Genomic DNA, 12,603 nt, shown 5'->3' with positions numbered 1-12,603 from the left:
GGCATCCTTGTCTTATTCCTGATTTCAAAAGAATATGTTTCTGGCATTTTATTAAGAATGACATTTACTGTAGGTTTTTAGTAGGTGTCCTTTATTAAGTTAAGGAAGTTCTAGGTCTTTTACAAAAGTTTCTATCATGAATGAAATATTTAATTTTACCATTTTTTTTCAGCTGCATTTATTGAGGTTATCATACAGTTTTTCCTCTCTTTTCTGTTTATGTATTGAAGAACATTTAAGACCTTGTAATGTTTGACTACCTTTGCATTCCTGAGGCAAATCCAACCTAGTCATGATGTATTTATCTGTGTTATACAAGATTATATTTAGTTTGCCAATATTTTGTTTAGGACTTTTGTTTCTATGTTCATGAGTTAGATTATTCTGTAATTTTACTCTCTTAAGCTATTCTTGTCTGTGTTTGCCATTGGCTTTACAAATTTAATTAAGGATTGTTCTCTCTTATTCACTAAAATATTTTATACAATATTGGTGCAATATCTATCTTAAAAATTTGGTAGAACTTTCATGTAAAGCTTTTCATGCCTGATTTTTTGGGGGGGAGGTAGGGGGTTTTAACTATTGTTTCAGTTTTTCAAATAGTTTGGGACTACTGATATTTTCTATTTCTTCTGAGTCTGTTTTGGTAAGTCATATTTTTCCATACACCTGTCCATTTTATCAGAATGTTCTAAATTATTGGCAAAGAGTTGTTCATAGTATTCTCTTGCCTTTAAAATTTTTACTGTAGGGCTTCCCTTGTGGCACAGGGGTTGGGAATCCGCCTGCCAATGCAGGGGACACAGGTTCGAGCCCTGGTCCGGGAAGATCCCACATGCCGCAGAGCAACTAAGCCCGTGCACCACAACTACTGAGCCTGCACTCTAGAGCCTGTGAGCCACAACTACTGAGCCCGCATGCTGCAACTGCTGAAGCCCGTGTGCCTAGAGCCCGTGCTCTGCAACAAGAGAAGCCACCACAATGAGAAGCCTGCGCACCGCAACGAAGAGTAGCCCCCGCTTGCCACAACTAGAGAAATCCCGCGCACAGCAATGAAGACCCAACACAGCCAAAAAAAAAAAAAAACAATTTTTTTTTTTTTTTTTTACTGTATCTGATTTTATACCTTTTTCTTTGTTCCTAATTTATTTCTGTTGTCTTTTTTGGGCTAAATCTCCTGGAAATTTTGTCTTTTTTACTGAACTTGACAGAAGACCAACTTTTGGCAGTGTTAATACTCTGTTTGATTGTTAGTCTAATAGTCTTTTAATTAGTAGCTTTGTAGGAGTATAGTTTACATACCATAAAATTCACCCATTAAGTGTACAATTCAGTATTTATCATTGAATTTTTACAGTCGTGCAGCTATCACCACAGTACAACAGTGTAGTTGTAGAACATTTCCATCACACCAAAGAGATCCTTTGTGTCCATTTGCAGTCAATTCCCATTCTCATCCCCACTGATCTACTTTCTGTCTCTATAGATTAACCATTTCTGCACAGTTCATATAAATAGAATTATACAGCATACAGTCTTATACATCTGAATTCTTTCATTGAGCACAATATTTTTGAGTTCATCCACGTTGTAGCATGTACCAGTCGTCCCGTTCCTTTTTATTGCCGAATAGTGTTTCATTACCTGGATATATCACATTTTGTTTATACATTCAGTAGTTAATGGACATTAGCTTGTCTTCACATTTTGGCTATTATGAATAATGCTGCAGTTAACATTCCTGTGCAAGCCTTTGTGCGGATTTATGTTTTCATTTCTCTTGGATAGATACCTAGGAGTGGAATTGTTTGGTTGTATGGTAAATTTATGTTTAACTTAAAAAAAAAACAAAACCCTGCCAAATTGTTTTCCAAAATGGCTGCACCATTTAACATTCTCACCAGCAGAGTATAAGGGTTGTTTTTCTTCGTACTTCATATTGTCTGTGTTTTTTTATTATAGCTATTTTTGAGGTGTGAAGTGGTATCTCGTGGTTTTGATTTGCATTTCCCTGATGACTAATGATGTTGAACAACTTTTCATGTGACTTACTAGCTTTTAAATTATCTTCTTTGGTAAACTGTCTATTCAGATCTCTTTCCATTTTTTAACTGGGTTGTTTGTCTTATGGAGCTGTAAGAGTTCTTTATACTGTCTGGACAGAAGTTTTTTCTCAGATATATGTGGTGCAAATATTTTCTCTCAATCTTTGGCTTATCTTCTTACTTTCTTAATGATGCCTTTTTAAATTGTAAAATATACAACTTATCATTTTAACCATATTTTAATGTACAACTGTGCAATTCAGTGGCATTAAGTACACTCACAGTGTGTACATCTATGACCATTATCCATTTCCAGAACTATTCATCATCCCACACAGATACCCATTGAGCAAGAACTCCTCATTCTCCCTTTTTTCCCAGCCCCTGGTAACTTCTATTCTACTTTCTCTTGCTCTGAATTTGCCTATTCTAGATATACTACATAAGTGGAATTATATAATATTAGTTCCTTTTTATCTGGCTTATTTCATTTAGTGCAATGTTTTCAAGGTTCATTCATACATGTATCAGAACTTCATTTCTTTTTATGGCTGAATAATATTCTATTGTATGCTGTATTATTTTGCTGGGGCTGCCATAACAACATACAGAGATTGGGTGGCTTAAACAACAGAAATTTTATTTCTTACAGTTCTGGAGGCTGAAAGTCTAAGATCAAAGTGTCTGGAGGTTTAGTTTTCTCTGAGGCCTTCCTGCTAAGTTGTGAATGGCTGCCTTCTCTCTGTGTCCTCACATGACCTTGTTTTGTTTGCTGTACCTCCCTGGTGTTTCTTCCTCTTTTTTACGTACACCAATCAGATTGGAAGAGGCTACCCATATGATCTCATTAAAACTTAATTACTGGGCTTCCCTGGTGGTGCAATGGTTAAGAAGCCACCTGCCAACGCAGGAGACACGGGTTCGAGCCCTGGTCCAGGAAGATCCCACATGCAGCGGAGCAGCTAAGCCCGTGGGCCACAACTACTGAGCCTGTGCTCTAGAGCCCACGAGCCGCAACTACTGAAGCCTGTGTGCCTAGAGCCTGTGCTCTGCAACAAGAGAAGCCACTGCAATGAGAAGCCCACGCACCGCAACAAAGAGTAGCCCCCGCTCGCCGCAACTAGAGAAAACCCACGCACAGCAACGAAGACCCAACGCAGCCAAAAATAAATAAAATAAAATAAATTAATTAAAAAAATAATAATAGAATAAAACTTAATTACTTCTTTAAAGGCCATATCTCAAAATGCAGTCACCTTCTAAAGAACTGAGAGTTAAGAGTTTCAACATATGAATTTTGGGGAGACAGAATTCAGTCCATAACATAAGTATATGCCACATTTTGTTTATTCAGTTATCTGTTGATGGGCACTTGGGTTATTTTCACTTTTTGTCTACTGTGAATAATGCAGCAATGGACATGGGTGTACATGTTTTTGTTTGAACACCTGTTTTCAGTTCTTTTGGGTCTATACCTAGTAGTAGAATTGCTGGGTCATGTAGAAATTCTGTGTTTAACATTTTGAGCAACTGCGGAAATGTTTTCCATAGTGGCTGCACCGTTTTATATGCCCACCAGGGGTTCCGTTTTCCTGAATCCTTGCAGCACCTTTTTTTTTTTTTGCTGCACCATGCGGCATGGGGGATCTTAGTTCCCCAACCAGAGATTGAACCCGTGCCCCCTCCAGTGGAGTCTTAACCACTGGACTGCCAGGGAAGTCCCTAATTGTGGTTTTGATTTGCATTTTCCTAATGACTGATAAATACACTCAATAGAGTATTTTTTCAAGTGTGTTTAATGGCCATTTATAGATTTTCTTTGGAGAAATGTCTATTCAAGTCCTTTGCCCATTTTTTAATTGGATTTTCTTCTTTTTTAAGTTGTAAGAGCTCTTTGGATATTCTGGATACTAGACCCTTATCCAGTATATGATTTGCAATTATTTTCTCCTGTTCTGTGAGTTGTCTTTTCACTCTCTTATGGTGTCCTCTGATGCACAAAATTTTTAATTTTAATGAAGTCCAATTTATTTTTTTCTTTTGTTGCCTGTGCTTTTGGTACCATGCTTAAATAAGAAATCATTGCTGAATCCAAGGTAATGAGGAGTTGCCTATACATTTTCTTCTAAGAATTTTACAGTTTTGGCACTTAAATTTAGTTCTTTGATACATTTTGAGATAATTTTTGTTTATAAGGTAAGGATCCAACTTCATTCTTTTGCATGTGGATGTCCAGTTTTCTCAGCACCATTTCTTCGAAGACTGTCCTTTCCCCATTAAATTGCCTTGGCACCCTTGTTGACAATCAGTTGACCACATTTGTGAGAGTTTATTTCTGTGTTATTTTATTCCGTTATTCTGTATGTCTGTCCTTTTGCCAGTACCACAAGGTTTTGATTACTGTAGCTTTGTAGTAAGTTTTGAAATCAAGAAATGTGAGTACTCCAAATTTGTGTTCCTTTTAAAGATTGTTTTGACTATTTGAGATCCATTGATATTCTTTATAAATTTTAGGATGGGTTTTTCTATGTTTGCAAAAAATGCTATTGGGATTTTGATAGGTATTATACTGAATCTGTATATTGCTTTGAGTAGTAGTGTCAGCTTAACAATATAAAGTCTTCCAGTCTATGAACATGGGATGCTTTCCATTTTTTTAGGTCTTGTTCAATTTCTTTTTAAAGGGTTTTATAGTTTCTGGTGTACAGATCTTTCACTTCCTTGGTTAAATTTAATACTAAGTATTTTATTCTTTTTGATGCTATTGTAAAAGGAATTGTTTTCTTATTTTCTTTTTTGGGTTGTTCATGCTAGTGTATAGAAACACAACCCTATCTTGTGTGTTTCTGCAGCCTTGCTGAATTCACAAATTAGCTCTTAACAGTTTTTTGATGTGAATTCTTTAAGATTTTCTACATATAAGATCATGTCATCTGTGAAAAGAGATAACTTTACATCTTCCTTTCCAATTCGGTTGCCTTTTATTCTTTTTTTGCATGATTGCTCTATTATTATGTTGAGTAGAATTGGCAAAAGTGGACATCCCTGCCTTGTTCTTGATCTTAGGGGAAAAGCTTTCAGTCCTTCATCACTGTGTATGATGATAGCTATAGATTTTTCATATATGGTCTTCAGCATGTTGAGGAAGTTCCCTCCTATTCCTGGTTTATTGAGTGTTTTTGTCATGAAAGAGTGTCAGATTTTGTCAAATGTTTTTTCTACGTCAATGGAGATGATCATATGGTTTTACCCATTATTCTATTACTATGATGAATTACCTTGATTAATTTTAATATGTTGAGCTACCCTTGCATTCTGGGGATAAGTCCCACTTGGTCATGGTGTATAATCCTTATAATAGCTGCTGAATTCTGTATGTTGGTATTTGGTGAGGATTTTTGAGGAATTTGTTCTGTAGTTTTCTTTTTTCTAGTGTCTTTGTATGGCTTTGTATCAGGGTGATGCTGACCTCATAGAATGAGTTAGGAAGTGTTCTCTGCTCTTTAGTTTTTTTGGGGGGGGGTTTTTGTTTCTGTTTTTGTTTTTTTTTTGGAGGGATTCCCTTAAAGTTAACGAGAAAATGAGTCCACTTTTACCATACTGTTTTCAGATCGTACTGAAGGTATTAGCTAGCACAATGACAACATTAGATTGAAAGACTTGTAAAGAGTAAAACCTTTTATTTGCAGGTAATATGACTATGTTCCCGTATAATCCATGAGAATAAATGGAAAGTAAGATAATTCAATAAAGTAATAGGATATAAAGTTAAAATACAAAAGTTAATAGCTATTATATGTACAGCAACCATTAGTAGATAATATGGAAGAGAAAGTACCATTTTTCAATATCAATAGAAATAAAATACTAGAAATAAACATAGCAAGAATATACAGGGCTTCCCTGGTGGCGCAGTGGTTAAGAATCCACCTGCCAATGCAGGGGACATAGGTTCAAGCCCTGATCCGGGAAGATCCCACCTGCCGCGGAGCAACTAAGCCCGTGAGCCACAACTACTGAGCCTGCAGTCTAGAGCCCGCGAGCCACAACTACTGAGCCCTTGTGCCTAGAGCCTGTGCTCCACAACAAGAGAAGCCACCGCAATGAGAAGCCCGCACACCGCAATGAAGAGTAGCTCCTGCTCCCGCAGCAATAGAAAAGCCCATGGGCAGCAACGAAGATCCAACGCAGCCAAAATAATAAAATAAGTTTAAAAAAAAAAAGAATATACAAAAGATGAGTGGGAAAAACATTAAAACAATCTTGAAGGAGCTGTCGGGGAGGAAGAAATTTTCCTCTACCTTTCTGAATTCCTTTGGCTGATCTAAGAATTAAATTGACATATGAGATTAACAGAAAATCAAACAAAAATTTAATAATATGTATACATGGGAGAGACCCAGGAAAACTGAGTAACTCCTCTCCTCTTCAGTTTTTTAGAAGAGTTTGAGAAAAATTGGTATTCTTCTTTCAGTATTTGTTAGATTTCACCAGTGAAGCCATCTGGTCCTTAGCTTTTCTTTGTTAGGAGGTTTTTGATTGTTGAGTCAATCTCCTTAAGTCCATTTAGATTTTCTGTTTCTTGAGTCAGTTTTGGTAGTATGTGTATATTTCTAGGAATTTTTCCATTTCACCTAAGTTATTTGATTTGTTTGTGAACAGTTGTTCATAGTATTCATATATACTACTTATTCGTAGTAATGTCCCACTTTCATTTCTGCTTTTAGCAATTTGAATCTTCTCTTTTTTTCTCAGTCAGTCTAGCTAAAAGTTTGTCAACTTTGTTGATCTTTGCAAAGAACTTGCTTAAAATTTTTTCCTATTGTTTTTCAATTCTCTATTTCATTTTATCCACTCTGAACCTCATTATTTCCTTCCTTCTGCTAGCTTTAAGTTTAGTTTGCTCTTCTTTTTCTAGTTTTTTTCAGGGGTGCAGTTAGATTATTGATATGAGGTATGGTTCTTTTTAAATGTAGGTGTTCACAGCTATAAAATTTCCTCTTAACATTGCCTTTGCTGTATCTTGTAAGTTTTGCTATGTTGTATTTCCATTTCAGTTCATCTCAGGTGTTTTCTAATTTATGATTTCTTCATTGACCTATTGGTTATTTAAGACTGTGTTGTTTAGGGACTTCCCTGGCAGTCCACTGGTTAAGACTCTGCCTTCCAATGCAGGAGGCGTGGGTTTGATTCCCTGGTCGGGGAACTAAGATCCCACATGCTGCAGCGTGTGGCCAAAATCTGGGGAAAAAAAAAAAAAAGACTATGTTGTTTCATTTCCACATATTTGTGAATTTTCCAGTTTTCTTCCTGTTATTGATTTATAGTTTCATTTTATTCTGGTTGGAAAAGATACTGTGATTTTAATTTTTTAAAACTTACTATAGGGCTTCCCTGGTGGCGCAGTGGTTGAGAGTCTGCCTGCCGATGCGGGGGGCGCAGGTTCGAGCCCTGGTCTGGGAAGATCCCACATGCCGCGGAGCAACTGGGCCCATGAGCCACAACGACTGAGCCTGCGCGTCTGGAGCCTGTGCTCCGCAACAAGAGAGGCCGTGATAGTGAGGGGCCCGCGCACCGCGATGGGGGGTGGCCCCTGCTTGCCGCAGCTGGAGGAAGCCCTCGCGCAGAAACGAAGACCCAGCACAGCCATAAATAAATATAAATAAATAAGTAAATAAAAATTAAAAAAAAAACCTGACTATAGTATTTGTGCATTAACATATAGTTCATCCTGGAAAATATTCCATGTGTCCTTGAGAATGTGTATTTTATTGTTGTTGAGTGGGATGCTCTGTGTATACCTGTTAGGCCTAATTGATTTATAATGTTTAAGTCTTCTATTTCCTTTTTGGTCTGTCTGGTTGTTTTATTATTGAAAGTAGGGTACTGAAGTCTCCAGTTATTATTGTAGAACTGTCTGTTTCTTCCTTCAGTATCGTCAATTTTTCTTCATATATTTTGGAGCTCTGTTGTTAGGTGTGCATATATTTATAATAGCTGCATCTTCTTACTGGATTAAACTTTTCTTCCCCCAGCATATAATGTTCTCTTTTGCCTCTTGTAACCTTTTTGACTTAACATCTATTTTGTATGACAATAATATAGCCACTCCAGCTCTCTTCTGGTTACTATTTGCTTTCAATATAATTTTCCATCCTTTTACTTTCAACCTCTTTGTATTTTTTTATCCAAAATGAATCTCTTGTACAAGACACCATATAGTGTTTTTAATCCAGTCTGCCAGTCACTCTCCTTTTAATAGGAGAGTTTAATCAATTTATATTTAAATTCATTGTTGATGAGAAAGGATTTACTTCTGCCATTTAGCTCTTTGTTTTCTGTATGTCTTATACGGTTTTATGTTCCTCAATTTCTCCATTATCACTTTTTGTATTTAGTTGAGTTTTTAATTTTTTAATATATTTATTTATTTATTTATTTATTTTATTTTTGGCTGTGTTGGGTCTTCGTTGCTGTGCTCAGGCTTCCTCTAGTTGTGGCGAGAGGGGCTACTCTGTTGCGGTGCACGGGCTTCTCATTGCGGTAGCTTCTCTTGTTGCAGAGCACAGGCTCTAGGCACGTGGGCTTCAGTAGTTGTGGCTCGTGGGCTCTAGAGCACAGGCTCAGTAGTTGTGTCACAGGGGCTTAGTTGCTCCGCGGCATGTGGGATCTTCCTGGACCAGAGCTCAAACCCATGTCCCCTTCATTGGCAGGCAGATTCTTAACCACTGCGCCCACCAGGGAAGCCCTAGTTGAGTTTTTTTAGTATACCATTTTGATTCCCTTCTTTTATGTATATTTTGAAGTTACTAGTGGTAACTTTAGGGGTTACAATTAACATGTTAAACTTAAGACAACCTAGTTTGAATAATACCAAATTCATTTCATTAGCATATAAGCTAGTTTCATTAGTGTACAAACACTAAGCTACTGTACATCTCTGTTCCTTCTTTTTTATATTGTTATTGTCAGAGATTACATGTTTATACATTGTGTGCCCAACAACATAAATTTGTAAAGGTTATTTTATTCATTTACCTCTTAAATCACATAGGAAAAATGTGGAGTTACAGACAAAAAAGTACAATAATACTGGTTTTGACATTTACCTATGTAGTTAATTTTACCAATGTTATTTCTTCTTATGGCTTTGAGTTACTTTTCATTTCACTCTGAAGAACTCCTAACATTTCTTGTAGGGCAGATCTGTTAGGAATGAGCTCCCTTAACTTTTGTTTATCTAGAAATATCTTCATTTCTCCTTCATTCTTGAAGGATAGATTTGCTGCCTGTAGAATTCTCAGTTGATAGTTTTTTTCCTTTCAGAACTTTATGTCAGCCTGACACCTTCTGGCTCCCATGGTGTCTGATGAGAAATTGGGTGTTAATCTTATTGAGGATACCTTGTTTTTGATAGTCGCTTCTCTCTTGATGCTTTCAAAATTCTCCCTTTGTCTTTTGACAGTTTGACCATAATGTGTCTCAGTGTATAGCTCCTTGAGTTTATTCTGCTTGGAGTTTGTTGAGCTTCTTGGTTGTGTAGATTTGTATCTTTCATCATATTTGAGAAGTTTTTAGCCATTATTTCTTCAAAACTTTTTCTGCTCCTTTGTTTTTCTCTTTTGCTTCTGGGACTCTTATAGTACATGACTCTGCTCATTTTTATTCATTCTTTTTTCTTTGTGCTCCTGAATTCAATTAAGAATAATTGATAAGTTCAATAAGTTCAGTTGTCTTATCTTCATGTTTGCTGATCTTTTCTTCTGCTTGCTGTAATCTGATGTTGAACTCCTATAGTGAATTTTTAATTTTATTCTACTTTTCAGCTCCAGAATTTGTTTGGTTCCTTTGTATAATTGTCTCTTTAATGATATTCTCATTTTATTCTACATTTCCCTCCTTGATTTCCTTTAGTTCTTTGTCCATGGTTTCCTTCAGCTCATCAAGAATATTTATGACAGCTGATTTAACATCTTAGACTAGTAATCTCATTGTCTCAGCTTCCTCGGGAATGGTTTTTGCCAAATTCTTTTTCCTGTGAATTGCCCATACTTTGCTGTTTCTTACTATGTATTGTAATTTTTTTTGTTGAGACCTAGACATTCTAAGTATTATAATGTGGTAACTACGTAAATCTGTTCTCTCACTTCTCAGTGATTGCTGATTTTTGCTCATTAAGGGCTGGAGTCATCTGTTTGTGTTATTTCCAAACTGTTTTTGCAAAGTGTGTAATCCTTTTTGTGTGTGGTTGCAAGTTTCTGTTCTGTTATTGCTGCAGTTAGCTGGTGACCTGACAAAGATTTCCTTAAATGTCTGGATCAAAAAAAGGGACAAGAAGAGTTCTCTTTTAATATTCTGATAGATACCACCAATGGAAGCTGCTGCTGCCTGTTCCAGAAACTTGCTCCTGGAGCCAGTGGGCTGCTATCCCCACTGCTACAGGAGGGAGGAGCTGAGGAATGGGGGATGGTAGTTGGTTCACACATGCTGTTCACTTAGGAAAGATCAACAGCCTCTCCTTTCACGCACTCTCTTGGTGGTTGTAAGTGTCTGATAAGGTTCTGTAGCTCTAAAATGGTTGATTCCAATTGCTATTTCTGTCTCAGTTTTTACTTTGGTGGAGGGACTGAATTCTAGATCTTTCTACTGCTTTATTTTGCATCAGTGGTATCTTTTGATGTGCGAATGTTTAGGTTTAAGCTCGATGTCACATTCAAGAATTCTTTGCATAAACCATGGTGACAAAGTTTTTCTCCTGTGTTTAGCATGGTTGGATGGCAAAGCTTTGGTGTGTAGGCAGGCCATATAGAGGCTTGTGGAGGAAGCATGGCTTGATGAGAACCGTCTGGGGAGTACAAATGAGCTGTGTGGGGCTTACAGAGGGAATTGGTGCATCAGTGCTGGCAGGAAGCCTTTGGGTGCCAGTTTACATGTTAATAAGACTGCAGGAAAGCCATCTGCAGGTTGAGTTGCTGAGGCTGTAAGTTTGCTCAGGGACTTAATGTTCTGGGCACGTGACTGAGCAGAATTCTACTGGATATCCTCATACCCAAACCACTAACCCACTCTGCATCAGCTGGAAGCCACAGGAGAGCAGAGGCCCTTTCTTCTGTGGTGTCCCTTCAGTGCCCTCTATCGAGTAAGCTTAACAGCTTCATGTTTATTTTAAAAGGAGAAATGCTCAAAGGAATTCCATGTTGTCACAGAGCATATATTGCAAGGTGAATATAGAGCTACAAGGCAATAAATTGATGAGCAGCACATAAGATATCAAATAGTGTTTAAATTAATAGGCCATCGTTTGAGGCTTGAAATTTTACTATAAATATACCAGTCCTCAGTATAATCATTATTGAAAACCTCCAACTTAGAGATCTTATAAAATAGAGAATTGAGTCGCTATATGTGGTCTCAGAGATGAAACCTCTGGAGTATCCTAAGCAGAAATTACTCTAAATTGTCATCAGTTCACTTCCATTGCACACCCAAGGAAATGAGAGTGTTTCTTTAATTTATTATTGATTAACCCATATTCTTTTGTAGGAGTCCATTGATACCTTTCTAAACTCGAAGAATAGCCTTAACGTTACGCGTTAAAAGCTTACCCCCTTCTTATCACAATAATGTACTTTTAAGAACAGATATATTTATATGATATTTTGAAAACCTGAGTTATTTGGGCTTTCAAATACTTTGTGACTGTTTGTAACTGTATGTGAAAATTTTAAATTTTCTTAATGAATATTTATATCACAGCTTATATGAAGGCTTTATATTCAGTTAGATTCATTGTACCTTTCTGATTGGTCCATGGTGCCCTGGCATGCTGTATTGATGTATACATATTTTGAATATCATTCCTGCTTACATGTGCAATAGATACTTAATTTGGTTGGTAAGGGAATGGAGATAATAGGTAAAATCCTTGATCCTTGTGCAGATTCTTTTTTTTTTTTTTTTTTAGATTTTCAGTGAGAGATAGTTTCTTACTAGGTTACATATTGACTCTTTTGCAGTCAGCTTTTCTTGTGCATACCTGTCCTAGGAAAAACAATTTGCATATACATATATTATAGGAATAGAGGCTCAGTAGGTACCCTTTTATTTCAAGCAATAACAAATTATTGCTGAGAATAATTAAATAGTATTTTCCCCAAAGATTGTATTACTTAATCCTTTACCTGTTTTATATAAGTTCTCTTTAACTTTTTTGTCCTCAGATTCTTGACTTTTATTGTCAAGTATATGTATAGTCAATTCTAGTACACTTTGTAGCTAACTCAAAGCAAATATTTACATTTTATTTATAGCTGTCATTTTTCTCCCAATTTGTTTATCTCTGTAATATCTCTGTTGATGATTCTTCTAATATTTCTTTATAAGCCAGGTAGTCTTAAGTGAGTCTTGTTAGTCTAATAGTCAGTAGTATAAGTAGTAGAAATAATTTTATTTAAAAGTATTTTGTATTTGTCTTGAGGATAAGCGTACTTTAAAAATTATCATTAAGTAGTTCCCTGGTTACCAGAAACACAATTCATGTAACTTTTCTGTGTTTCAG

At 36.5% G+C, this 12,603-nt stretch overlaps 1 protein-coding gene and 1 long non-coding RNA gene across 3 annotated transcripts in view; one reads left to right on the top strand and one right to left on the bottom strand.

Annotated features, from left to right (window-relative positions):
• TBC1D12 (TBC1 domain family member 12) overlaps window positions 1-12,603 on the top strand; it is an 85,749-nt gene that overhangs the window by 26,950 nt on the left and 46,196 nt on the right. The window lies entirely within an intron of this gene.
• Window positions 5,566-12,597, bottom strand: LOC309642412. The gene is made up of 2 exons (XR_014253174.1): window positions 7,740-12,597; window positions 5,566-7,422 (listed from the first exon to the last, which is right to left on the bottom strand). It is a non-coding gene; the product is annotated as an uncharacterized lncRNA (long non-coding RNA).

The sequence above is a fragment of the Balaenoptera physalus genome (genome assembly GCF_965194825.1).
Source record: "Balaenoptera physalus genome assembly, chromosome: 14".
Classification (NCBI taxonomy): domain Eukaryota; kingdom Metazoa; phylum Chordata; class Mammalia; order Artiodactyla; family Balaenopteridae; genus Balaenoptera; species Balaenoptera physalus.
Note: the sequence above shows the minus strand (reverse complement) of the source record. Positions and strands in the feature narration are given on the sequence as shown.